The 10,329-nt window shown below is 42.8% G+C and overlaps 1 protein-coding gene across 1 annotated transcript in view; it reads right to left on the minus strand.

Annotated features, from left to right (window-relative positions):
- Positions 1 to 750, minus strand: part of IPCEF1 (interaction protein for cytohesin exchange factors 1) — a 217,152-nt gene extending 216,402 nt beyond the window's left edge. Inside the window, exon 1 of the mRNA XM_056567041.1 lies at positions 728 to 750. The gene's annotated coding sequence lies outside the window, so the exon portion shown is untranslated. The remainder of the gene's footprint in view (positions 1 to 727) is intronic.
- Between the last annotated feature and the right edge of the window lie 9,579 nt (positions 751 to 10,329).

Genomic DNA, 10,329 nt, shown 5'->3' on the forward strand with positions numbered 1-10,329 from the left:
ATTTTCATAACTGTATATATACATTACATTTGTTTCTCTCGCCAACACTCTGTAATGTAAGCATTGTACCTGGGCACTTCCGGTCCCTGATCTTAGAGATCAGATCCAGGTTCCTCCACTTTAGATCTGACCACTTCTTGACAATTGACAAGGGGGTATGCCTCCTCCTATGCTTGTCCTCCAACTCCTGCTTGACCCGGAGGACAATCTTCTGTTTGTCTGTTTGGGACTGGGTCTGGTCATACCCCCTTTTTAACCTGTTGGGGACGAAGGGCGTATGCATACGCCCTTGCGTCCTGGTACTTAAGGACGAAGGGCGTATGAATACGCCCCTGGGAATTTCGGTCCCTGCCGCGCGCCGGGCGGGGACCGGACCAGGGTGACTGCTGATATCGATCAGCAGGCACCCCGCGCAAATGCCCAGGGCGGTCATCAGACCCCCCCCATGTCGGCGATCGGCGCAAATCCCAAGTGAATTCACACTTGCGATTTGCGGCTATTCCGGGTGATACAGGTCTATGGTGACCCAGAAAATAGGGGGATCGCGGTTGTCCTAGACACCGACGGGGGATGCCACCCCTCCTATCCCTGGTATTGGGCATCTAGAAGCGTCGTCCAATAGCAGATCGGGCGGGGGGTTAGCTTTTGTTTTTCCCGTTCTGCCCACCCACAATAGACGGGGCAGAACGGGGAAACCGACAGGGACCGGGCGCCGAAGTCCACTTACCCTTCGGGCAAGGCTGTGGGCGACGATCGGTGCCGGAGATCGGCAGGCGGCATGTCGTGCGGCTCGCTCCCTGGAACTGATGGAAGTCAGTAAATTGCCTAGCAACATCTAGAGGGCTACAGTTTGAGACCACTATACAGTGGTCTCTACACTGTTGCCCTCCAGATGTTGCAAAACTACAACTCCCAGCATGCCCAGACAAGCTGTCATGCTGGGATTTGTAGTTTTGCAACAGCTGGAGGGTTACAGTTTGGATATCAATGTGCAGTGAACTGTGGCCCTCTAGATCTTGCAAAAGCAGTTTGCTGTCTCGGCATGCTGGGATTTGTAGTTTTGCAACATCTGGAGGTCCACAGTTTGGAGATCCCTGTGCAGTGGTCTCTAAACTGTAGCCCTCCAGATGTTGCAAAACTGCAAATCCCAGCATGCCGAAACAGCTGTCTCGGAATGCTGGGAGTTGTAGTTGTGTACCTCCAGCTGTTGCATAACTACATCTCCCAGCATGTACTTCGGCGATCAGTACATGCTGGGAGTTGTAGTTTTGCAATAGCTGGAGGCACACTGGTTGGAAAATACTGGGTTAGGTAACAGAACCTAACTGAAGGTTTTCCAACCAGTGTGCCTCCAGCTGTTGCAAAAGTAGAACTCCCAGCAGGCACGGTCTGTCAGTACATGCTGGGAGTTGTAGTTTTGAAACCGCTGGAGGTTTGCCCCCCCCCCCATGTGAATGTACAGGGTACATTCACACGGGCAGGTTTACAGTAAGTTTCCTGCTTCAAGTATGAGCAGCGGCAAAATTTTCACTGCAGCGCTAAATCGTAGCGGTAAGCTTACTGTATATCTCCGCCAGTGCGAATGTACCCTAAAAACACTACACTACACTAACACATAATAAAGGGTAAAACACTACATATGTCCCCTTACACTGTCCCCCCCAATAAAAATGAAACACGTATTGTACAGCAGTGTTTCCAAAACGGAGCCTCCAGCTGTTGCAAAGCAACAACTCCCAGCATTTCCGGACAGCCACTGACTGTCCAGGCATGCTGGGAGTTTAGCAATAGCTGGAGGCACCCTGTTTGGGAATCACTGGCGTAGAATACCCCTATGTCCACCCCTATGCAATCCCTAATTTAGTCCTCAAATGAGCATTGCGCTCTCTCACTTCGGAGCCCTGTCGTATTTCAAGGAAACAGTTTAGGGCCACATATGGGGTATTTCCGTAACTCGGGAGAAATTGCACTACAAATTTTGCGGGACTTTTTCTCCTTTTACCCCTTCTGAAAAGGAAAAGTTGGGGTCTACACCAGCCAGTTAGTGTAAAAATTTTTTTTTTTACACTAACATGCTGGTGTTGCCCTTTACTTTTTATTTTCACAACGCAATTTCTCCTGAGTATGGAAATACCCCATATGTAGGCTCAGGAGTGAGAGCGCACTATGTACATTTGAGGCCTAAATTGGTGATTTGCACAGGGGTGGCTGATTTTACAGCGGTTCTGACATGAACGCAAAAAAATAAATACCCACATGTGACCCCATTTTGGAAACTACACACTTCACGGAACGTAACAAGGGGTATAGTGAACTTTAACACCCCACAGGTGTTTGACGAATTTTCATTAAAACTGAATGAAAAAAAAAATCACTAAAATGCTGGTGTTACCCAAAATTTTTCATTTTCACAAGGGAAAATAGGAAAAATTTGTAACCCCATTTCTTCTGAGTATATAAATACCCCATATGTGGATGTAAAGTGCTCTACGGGCGAACTACAATTCTCAGAAGAGAAGGAGTGCCATTGGGCTTTTGGTGAGAAAATTTTGTCCGGAATTGAAGGCCACGTGTGTTTACAAAGCCACCATAGTGCAAAAACAAGGAACCTCCCCACATGTGACCCCAAATAGAAACTACACCCCTGACTGAATGTCATAAGGGGTGCAGTGAGCATTTACGTCCCACAGGTGTCTGAGATTTTTGGAACAGTGGTCCGTGAAAATTAAAAATTAAATTTTCCATTTGCACAGCGCACTGTTCCAAAGATCTGTCAAACGCCAGTAGGGTGTAAATGCTCACTGTACCCCTTATTACATTCCGTGAGGTGTGTAGTTTCCAAAATGGGGTCACATGTGGGGGGGGGGGTCCACTGTTCTGGCACCACGGGGGCTTTGTAAATGCACATGGCCCCCGACTTCCATTCCAAACAAATTCTCTCTCTAAAAGCTCAATGGCGCTCCTTCTCTTCTGAGCATTGTAGTGTGCCAACAAAGCACTTGACATCCACACATGGGGTATTTCCATACTCAGAAGAAATGGGGTTACAAATTTTGGGGGGCATTTTCTCCTATTACCCCTTGTAAAAAAGTAAAATTTGGGGGGAAACCAGCATTTTATTGAAAACATTTTTTTTTTCATTTAAACATCCAACTTTAATAAAAAGTCGTCAAACACCTGTGGGGTGTTAAGACTCAATGTACCCCTTGTTACATTCCTTGAGGGGTGTAGTTTCCATAATAGTGTGCCATGTGGGTTATTTTTTGCTGTCCTTGCACCATAGGGGTGTTACGCCGAGCGCTCCGGGTCCCTGCTCCTCCCCGGAGAGCTTGCGGCGTTCTCCTCTCTGCAGCGCCCCGGTCAGACCCGCTGACCGGGAGCGCTGCACTGACATTCGCGACGGGGATGCGATTTGCATAGCGGGACGCGCCCGCTCGCGAGTCGCATCCCAAGCCACTTACCCGTCCCGGTCCCCGGCTGTCATGTTCTGGCTCGCGCGGCTCCGCTCTCTAGGGCGCGTGCGCGCCAGCTCTCTAAGATTTAAAGGGCCAGTGCACCAGTGATTGGTGCCTGGCCCAATCAGTCTAATTAGCTTCCACCTGCTCCCTGTGTATATTACCTCACTTCCCCTGCACTTCCTTGCCGGATCTTGTTGCCTTGTGCCAGAGAAAGCGTTAGTGTTGTCCAAAGCCTGTGTTCCAGATCTTCTGCTATCCTCATTGACTACGAACCTTGCCGCCTGCCCCGACCTTCTGCTACGTCTGACCTTGCCTCTGTCTAGTCCTTCTGTCCTACGCCTTCTCAGCAGTCAGCGAGGTTGAGCCGTTGCCGGTGGATATGACCTGGTTGCTACCGCCGCAGCAAGACCATCCCGCTTTGCGGCGGGCTCTGGTGAAAACCGACACGGTCCACGCCAATCCCTCGCTGACACAGTGGATCCACATCCAGCTAGCCGAATCATAACAAGGGGCTTCCAAAATGTGACATGCCCCCCAAAAACCATTTCAGAAAAACTCACTCTCCAAAATCCCATTGTTACAAATTTTTTGAGGATTTTTCTCATTTCCCTCCTTGTAAAAATGCAAAAACTGGGTCTACAAGAACATGCGAGTGTAAAAAATGAAGATTTTGAATTTTCTCCTTCACTTTGCTGCTATTCCTGTGAAACACTTAAAGGGTTAACACACTTACTGAATGTCATTTTGAATACTTTGAGGAGTGCAGTTTTTATAATGGGGTCATTTATGGGGTATTTCTAATATGAAGACCCTTTAAATCCACTTCAAACCTGAACTGGTCCCTGAAAAATTCCGATTTTGAAAATTTTGTGAAAAATTGGAACATTGTTGCTGAAATTTGAAGCCCTCTGATGTCTTCCAAAAGTAAAAACATGTTAACTTTATGATGCAAATATAAAGTAGACATATTGTATATGTGAATCAATATATAATTTATTTGGAATGTATATTTTCCTTACAAGTAGAGAGCTTCAAAGTTAGAAAAATGCTAAATTTTCTAATTTTTCATAAAATTTTTGCATTTTTCACCAAGAAATGATATAGATAAAAATTTACCACTACCATAAAGTAGAACATGTCACGAATAAACTATCTCGGAATCAAATGTATAAGTAAAAGCATCCCAGAGTTATTAATGCTTAAAGTGACAGTGGTCAGATTTGCAAAAAATACTCCCGTCCTTAGGGTCATAATGGGCTCCGTCGCTGCAGAATAAAGATGCAAGTATATTAAGTATTTGTTGTGACGTCACAGCACTATGTCTGTGGCATGTACGTATGGACAGCATAGAAATATATCTCACATTCACATTGCACATCCATTTTCCTGCCTCACGCTTTATACCCCACACACACACATGCGCACACACAGACAGTCTATAGATCATGGGTGCTCAACTATTTTTAGTAAGGGTCGGCATATTCAGATCTGCCATCCGGTAAAGGTCCAAGGTGAGCGCAAAGGCCTGGTTCACACCTAGTAAGCCTCATTGCCATGAAGGAAAGAGCAAACGGGCGACTGAAGTGTGGACCTGAATACTGCCACACACTGTACCCCTGAATATAATACTGCCACACACTGTACCCCTGAATACAATACTGCCACACACTGTACCCCTGAATATAATCCTACCACACACTATACCCCTGAATATAATACTGCCGCACACTGGGCCCCTGGTAAATTACTGCCACACACTATTCCCCTGCAATATTATTGCCAAACACTATTTCCCTGCAATATTACTGCCACACGCTATGCCCCCAAATAAATTTCCGAGAAACACTGTGCCCTGTACTGACTAATTGTACCTCTGTGCCCCAAAGAATAATTGATGCCACTGTGCACCCAGAATTATTGATGCTGCTGTGCCCCCTGATTTAATGATGCTGCTGTGCCCCAAGAATTAATTATGCCTCTGTGCTTCCCAGAATTAATTATGCCGCTGTGCCTACAGAATTAATTATGCCCCTTTGCCCCCAGAATTAATGATGTCGCTGTGTCCCCAGAATCAACGATGTCGCTGTGCCCCCAGAATGAACTATGCCACTGTGCCTCCAGAGATAATATTGCCGCTGTGCCCCCAGAATTAATATTGCCACTGTGCCCCCAGAATTAATGGTGCCGCTGTGCCCCCAGAATTAATGATGCCGCTGTGCCCCCTGAATTAATGATGCCACTGTGCACCCATAATTAAATATGCTGCTGTGCCCCCAGAATTAATTATGCCGCTGTGCCTCCAAATTAATTATGCCACTATGCCCCCAGAATGAATTATGCCGCTGTGTCCCCAGAATTAATGATGCCGCTGTGTGCCCAGAATTAATGATGCGGCTGTGCCCCCAGAATTAATATTTCCGCTGTGCCCCCCAGAATTAATATTGCCGCTGTTCCCCCAGAATTAACTATGCCGCTGTGCCCCCGGAATTTGATGCCACTATGTTCCCAGAATTAATTATGCCACTGTAAATCTAATATTTCCCCTTGAAAGACTTATTACTGATTGGTGCTCATGAAGTATTATCTACTACAACTGATAGTGAAGTTGTATCTATTGCGACATCATTTTCGCATTGCGATTTTCGCATGCGCGAATATATTTTAACACTATAAAGAGATTGTCCTAACATGCATGTGAAATGTAATGTAATATATTGGTGTAATGCGAAAATACTTACACTGATGAGTAAAAAAGTTGCTGCCAACCATTTTTGGTGCTGCTTTATTGCTGTAAACTGCCAAAGATCACGTAATATTGCACATGCTCATGCGAATTTTATGGCGAAGGTGCATGCAAATTTTATGGCGCATATAAAAAAAGGCAGCAAATATTGCGAATATGCAAATTTTCCGAATATATGACGAATATTCGACCATATATTCACGAAATATCGCAAATTTTAATATTGCCTATGCTGCTCATCACTACTCTTGGACGAATGGAAGTGACCAAATTCGTAATGTTGCTGCCACGGTGGGGTATGTAGATTTCTGATTTCCTGGGCTAATTCCAGTTTTCCATAAGGATTCCTTCAATGACCCCTTGGGAACTAAATGCAATTCAATCTCTACCCATTGTTTACTTAAGTCATTCCGCCACCAATATTGAGTTTATTCTAAAAGGGCTGCATAATAGTATTTCTGTAGGTCCGGACACCGATTCCACCCCTGGCTACCGGAAGATATATCTCTGCTGATACTATAGGTTTTTTATTCCGCCATGCAAGCTGCATAATTAGCCGCTGCAATAAACGTATTCTGCTTTTCGGAGCTGGTACTGGTAAATTACCAAAACAATACAAGATTTTGGGACATCATTTTGACAGCTGATATCCGTCCTGACAATGGCAGTTTTTTTTTTATTTATGGCAATATCTTAGGATATTGAAGATACTAACTTCGAGTAGTTCACTTGAATAATATTAGAAAGAGGACAGGTAAGATCTATACCTAAATAAGATATTTGACCGATGGCCCACTGATATGGGTAAGATGTTTGTAAAGTTTTTTTTAGAGGTGAGGGAATTGCTATACCTAAAATAAATGATTTTGATGCATTAACCTTGTAATAACTAATTTCTCCAAGAGGTCAGTAATTTCTGCCAGTGACTTTTCAGGTTTCGTAAGATATAATATAAGGTTGTCTGCGAATACTGCAAACAAAGGAAGCTACACGCTTCTAACCAACGACCAATGCAATTCACCTGCGCAATCGGACCCGCCGGTCCCGCCCTGGCTTCACGGCAATAATCCAAAGGAAAGAATGTCCAGTGCTGGGTGTGCACTTAAAAGCTTGTTTATTTCTTGACATGGAGTCACAAATACAGGTGAAGGAACGTCTGACCCGTTTCGCACTCACAGGTGCTTAATCGTATAGTCTGCAAATAGTCTTGATGGTCTTTTTCCCCTATTGTTACCCCAGATATGTCCTAAGTGGTCCGAATACTTTCAGCAAGAGGTTCCATTATGAGAGCGAATATTAATGGAGACAGGGGACACCCCTGACTCATTCCGTTAGTAATACAGAATTCCTTGGACTTTACCCCTGAAACATAAACGCATGCTGAGGGATGGCTATATAGGGCCATTACTGCTGACCTCAACCTCCCTCTAATCCCAAATGTATCCAAAACTTGAGTAAGGTAACCCCAATGTACTCTATCGAACGCCTTCTCTGCATCAAATGTTAGTAGCAGAAAAGGCGTTCTTTGTTTTTCCATTAATGAAACGGCAAGTTCCATCGCTGGTCTGCCGCCCAGCGACAAACCCCACTTGGTCGTTAGATATCAGAGAGGGTAGAATGTGATTTAGTCTATGTGCTAATACCATAGAGTAAAGTTTCAAATCCGTGTTTAGTAAAACATAGCATAGCAGTGTTGTGGAACAAGGAGAAAACCATGGGTCCTATAATAGTCGTTAGAGAGACCATCCGATCCCGGACATTTATGTGGTTTTAATAATTTAATAGCTTGCAAGATCTCGATTTCTGTAATAGGAACCGAAAGATTACAAAGCTGTTGAGGTGTAATTTGAGGCAGTTGTTGGTTATTCAGAAAGGATGATATAACAGGCAAGGTTGGTTGTTCTGTGCCTGCATCGTCTTTTAAGTTGTACAGTGTGCTGTAATACTCTGCTAACACATTAGATATACCCTTAGGATCCATAATTTTCTCTCTCTTTTTGTTATAAATATAAGGGATTTGAGTTTTTACCTGCTGAGCTTTTAGTTGGTGTGCCAATAGGGCTCCAGATCTATTTCCCTGCCAATAATGAGATAACCTTAAGAATTGAACTGGTAATTCAAATTTATGTATTGCAACCCCTCAACTCACCATTTTTCCCTTTTAACATGACTAAATGTACTATGTCTATATTTTGGATGTTTTTATACTCAATAAAAAATTATTGTTATAAAAAAAAAACATTATGGGTCTGTAGGGAGTGAAGTCTAGCCATTAGTTCTGAAATTTCACTAGCTCTTTGGGAATCGAATAGTCTTTTATTGAGGCAGTGCAGCTCCGCTAGTGGCTTTTGTATATCTAAAAGAGTCATTTTTTTAATTGTTTTTTTAGGGATGCTTGCTTTATAAAATGGCCTCTTATGGTGGCTTTATGAGCACACCACATCATCAGGTCCAATACTGCTCCATTATCATTATCAAGAAAGTAAGATTTTATTGCTTCTATTGTTGATGAGTAGTAATCCGGATGATGAAGTATATGAGAATTAAGGCACCATACTGTCTGATAAAAAAAGGAATTACATTCTATTAATCAGATAAAAACAGGACTATGGTCTGACCATGATATTGTTCCTATTGAGGTAGCTTCTACTCTATATAAATTAACCTTTTCAACAAAAGAAAAGTCAATCCTAGAGTACATATGGTGACTAGCCGAATAAAATGTGAAGTCCCATTCCCCAGGGTGTTGGGTTCTCCAAGGGTCCAATAATTGATATTGGCCAATTGTCTTGGCATATGGGGTAGGTTCAGGCTTTTTTTTCTTTTTGTGGTAGAGTCCATAGAGGGACATACCAACATATTGTAGTCCCCTGCCATAACCAAAATTCCTTGTTTTACCTCCCATATGATTTTTTTTAAGTTTTTTCAGGAATCTATATTGTTTGATATTAGTACTGTATGGGGAAACAAGAGTATATTGTATATTATTTAGAGTGCATACCAAAATCATGTATTGTCCTTGGTCATCTAAAATGTGCTGATGGATATTAAAAGGGTTATCCACCATAAGGATATTTTAGTACATACCTGCCAGACAGTAATGGACATGCTTAGGAAGGATCTGCGTTTGTCTTGGGGCTAAATGTTGTGAGATTACCATAACACTGTGGCTAGCTTTTTGTGAACTGGTATTTCTTTTTGGGTTTTCATCTTTGCCTACAAATCCCATAATTCCATTTTCCTCCCTCCCACATATCAGCTACCCCACCCATTGAAACATAAATGAGCTGCATCCATTCAAAAGACCTGTGGTTTTCAATCAGGGTGCCTACAGCTGTTGCATTAGTTGCAGATTGTTCTCTCTCCCACCAAGCGATCCCTCCACCCGTTGAAGCATGATAGGCTCCCTGTCATCAGCTGACTAGAGAGGTCAGGTCTTGACCGCATTGCAACCTGGGAAAATCTTAGACAACAGTAATTTTGTATGCTGTTAAAAATAAATATTGGGGTGAAAATCACAGAAGAATTGTGAGAAAACCGTCACACACAGGTACAGACACTATATTATGAACTACTGTACACTAACTTTACAGTCCCTTTAGCATAGTCAAATAACTACCACTGAGTCCCTAAAAAAGATAGTTACCCCTCCTTTTTTACATATCACAGGGGATGAAATTATCAAAGGAAATTATTTATGTTGCAGTCGATATAAGTCCTTCTCATTTAGGTGTGTTTCTTGTATACAATATATATCTGATATATGCATCTAATTTTTTTTTTAAACAATTAGGAACGCTTGTATGGGGAGTTAAACCCCTTTCCATTAAGTGAAAGTGATTTAATTACCATTGTTTTAACTGTATATATTGAATTATTTTAGTAAGCATGGATACAATTAATAATATCACCCTCTGAAAAGAGGCAAACTCCATCTCCTCCTTTCATACCACCCATTTAAGTAGCATATATGCAACAATTTTATTCTCTGGAGCCGACAAATACAAACAACAACTAATAACACCAAAAAATATAGCTAATGTTCTTTCTTTGGGAATGAAAGCATCAATTACTTAATTTATGCAAATCAGCTTTAACACCCATACAACCAAAATATATAAACATAAC

This window comes from Hyla sarda, chromosome 3 (assembly GCF_029499605.1).
Source record: "Hyla sarda isolate aHylSar1 chromosome 3, aHylSar1.hap1, whole genome shotgun sequence".
Taxonomy (NCBI): domain Eukaryota; kingdom Metazoa; phylum Chordata; class Amphibia; order Anura; family Hylidae; genus Hyla; species Hyla sarda.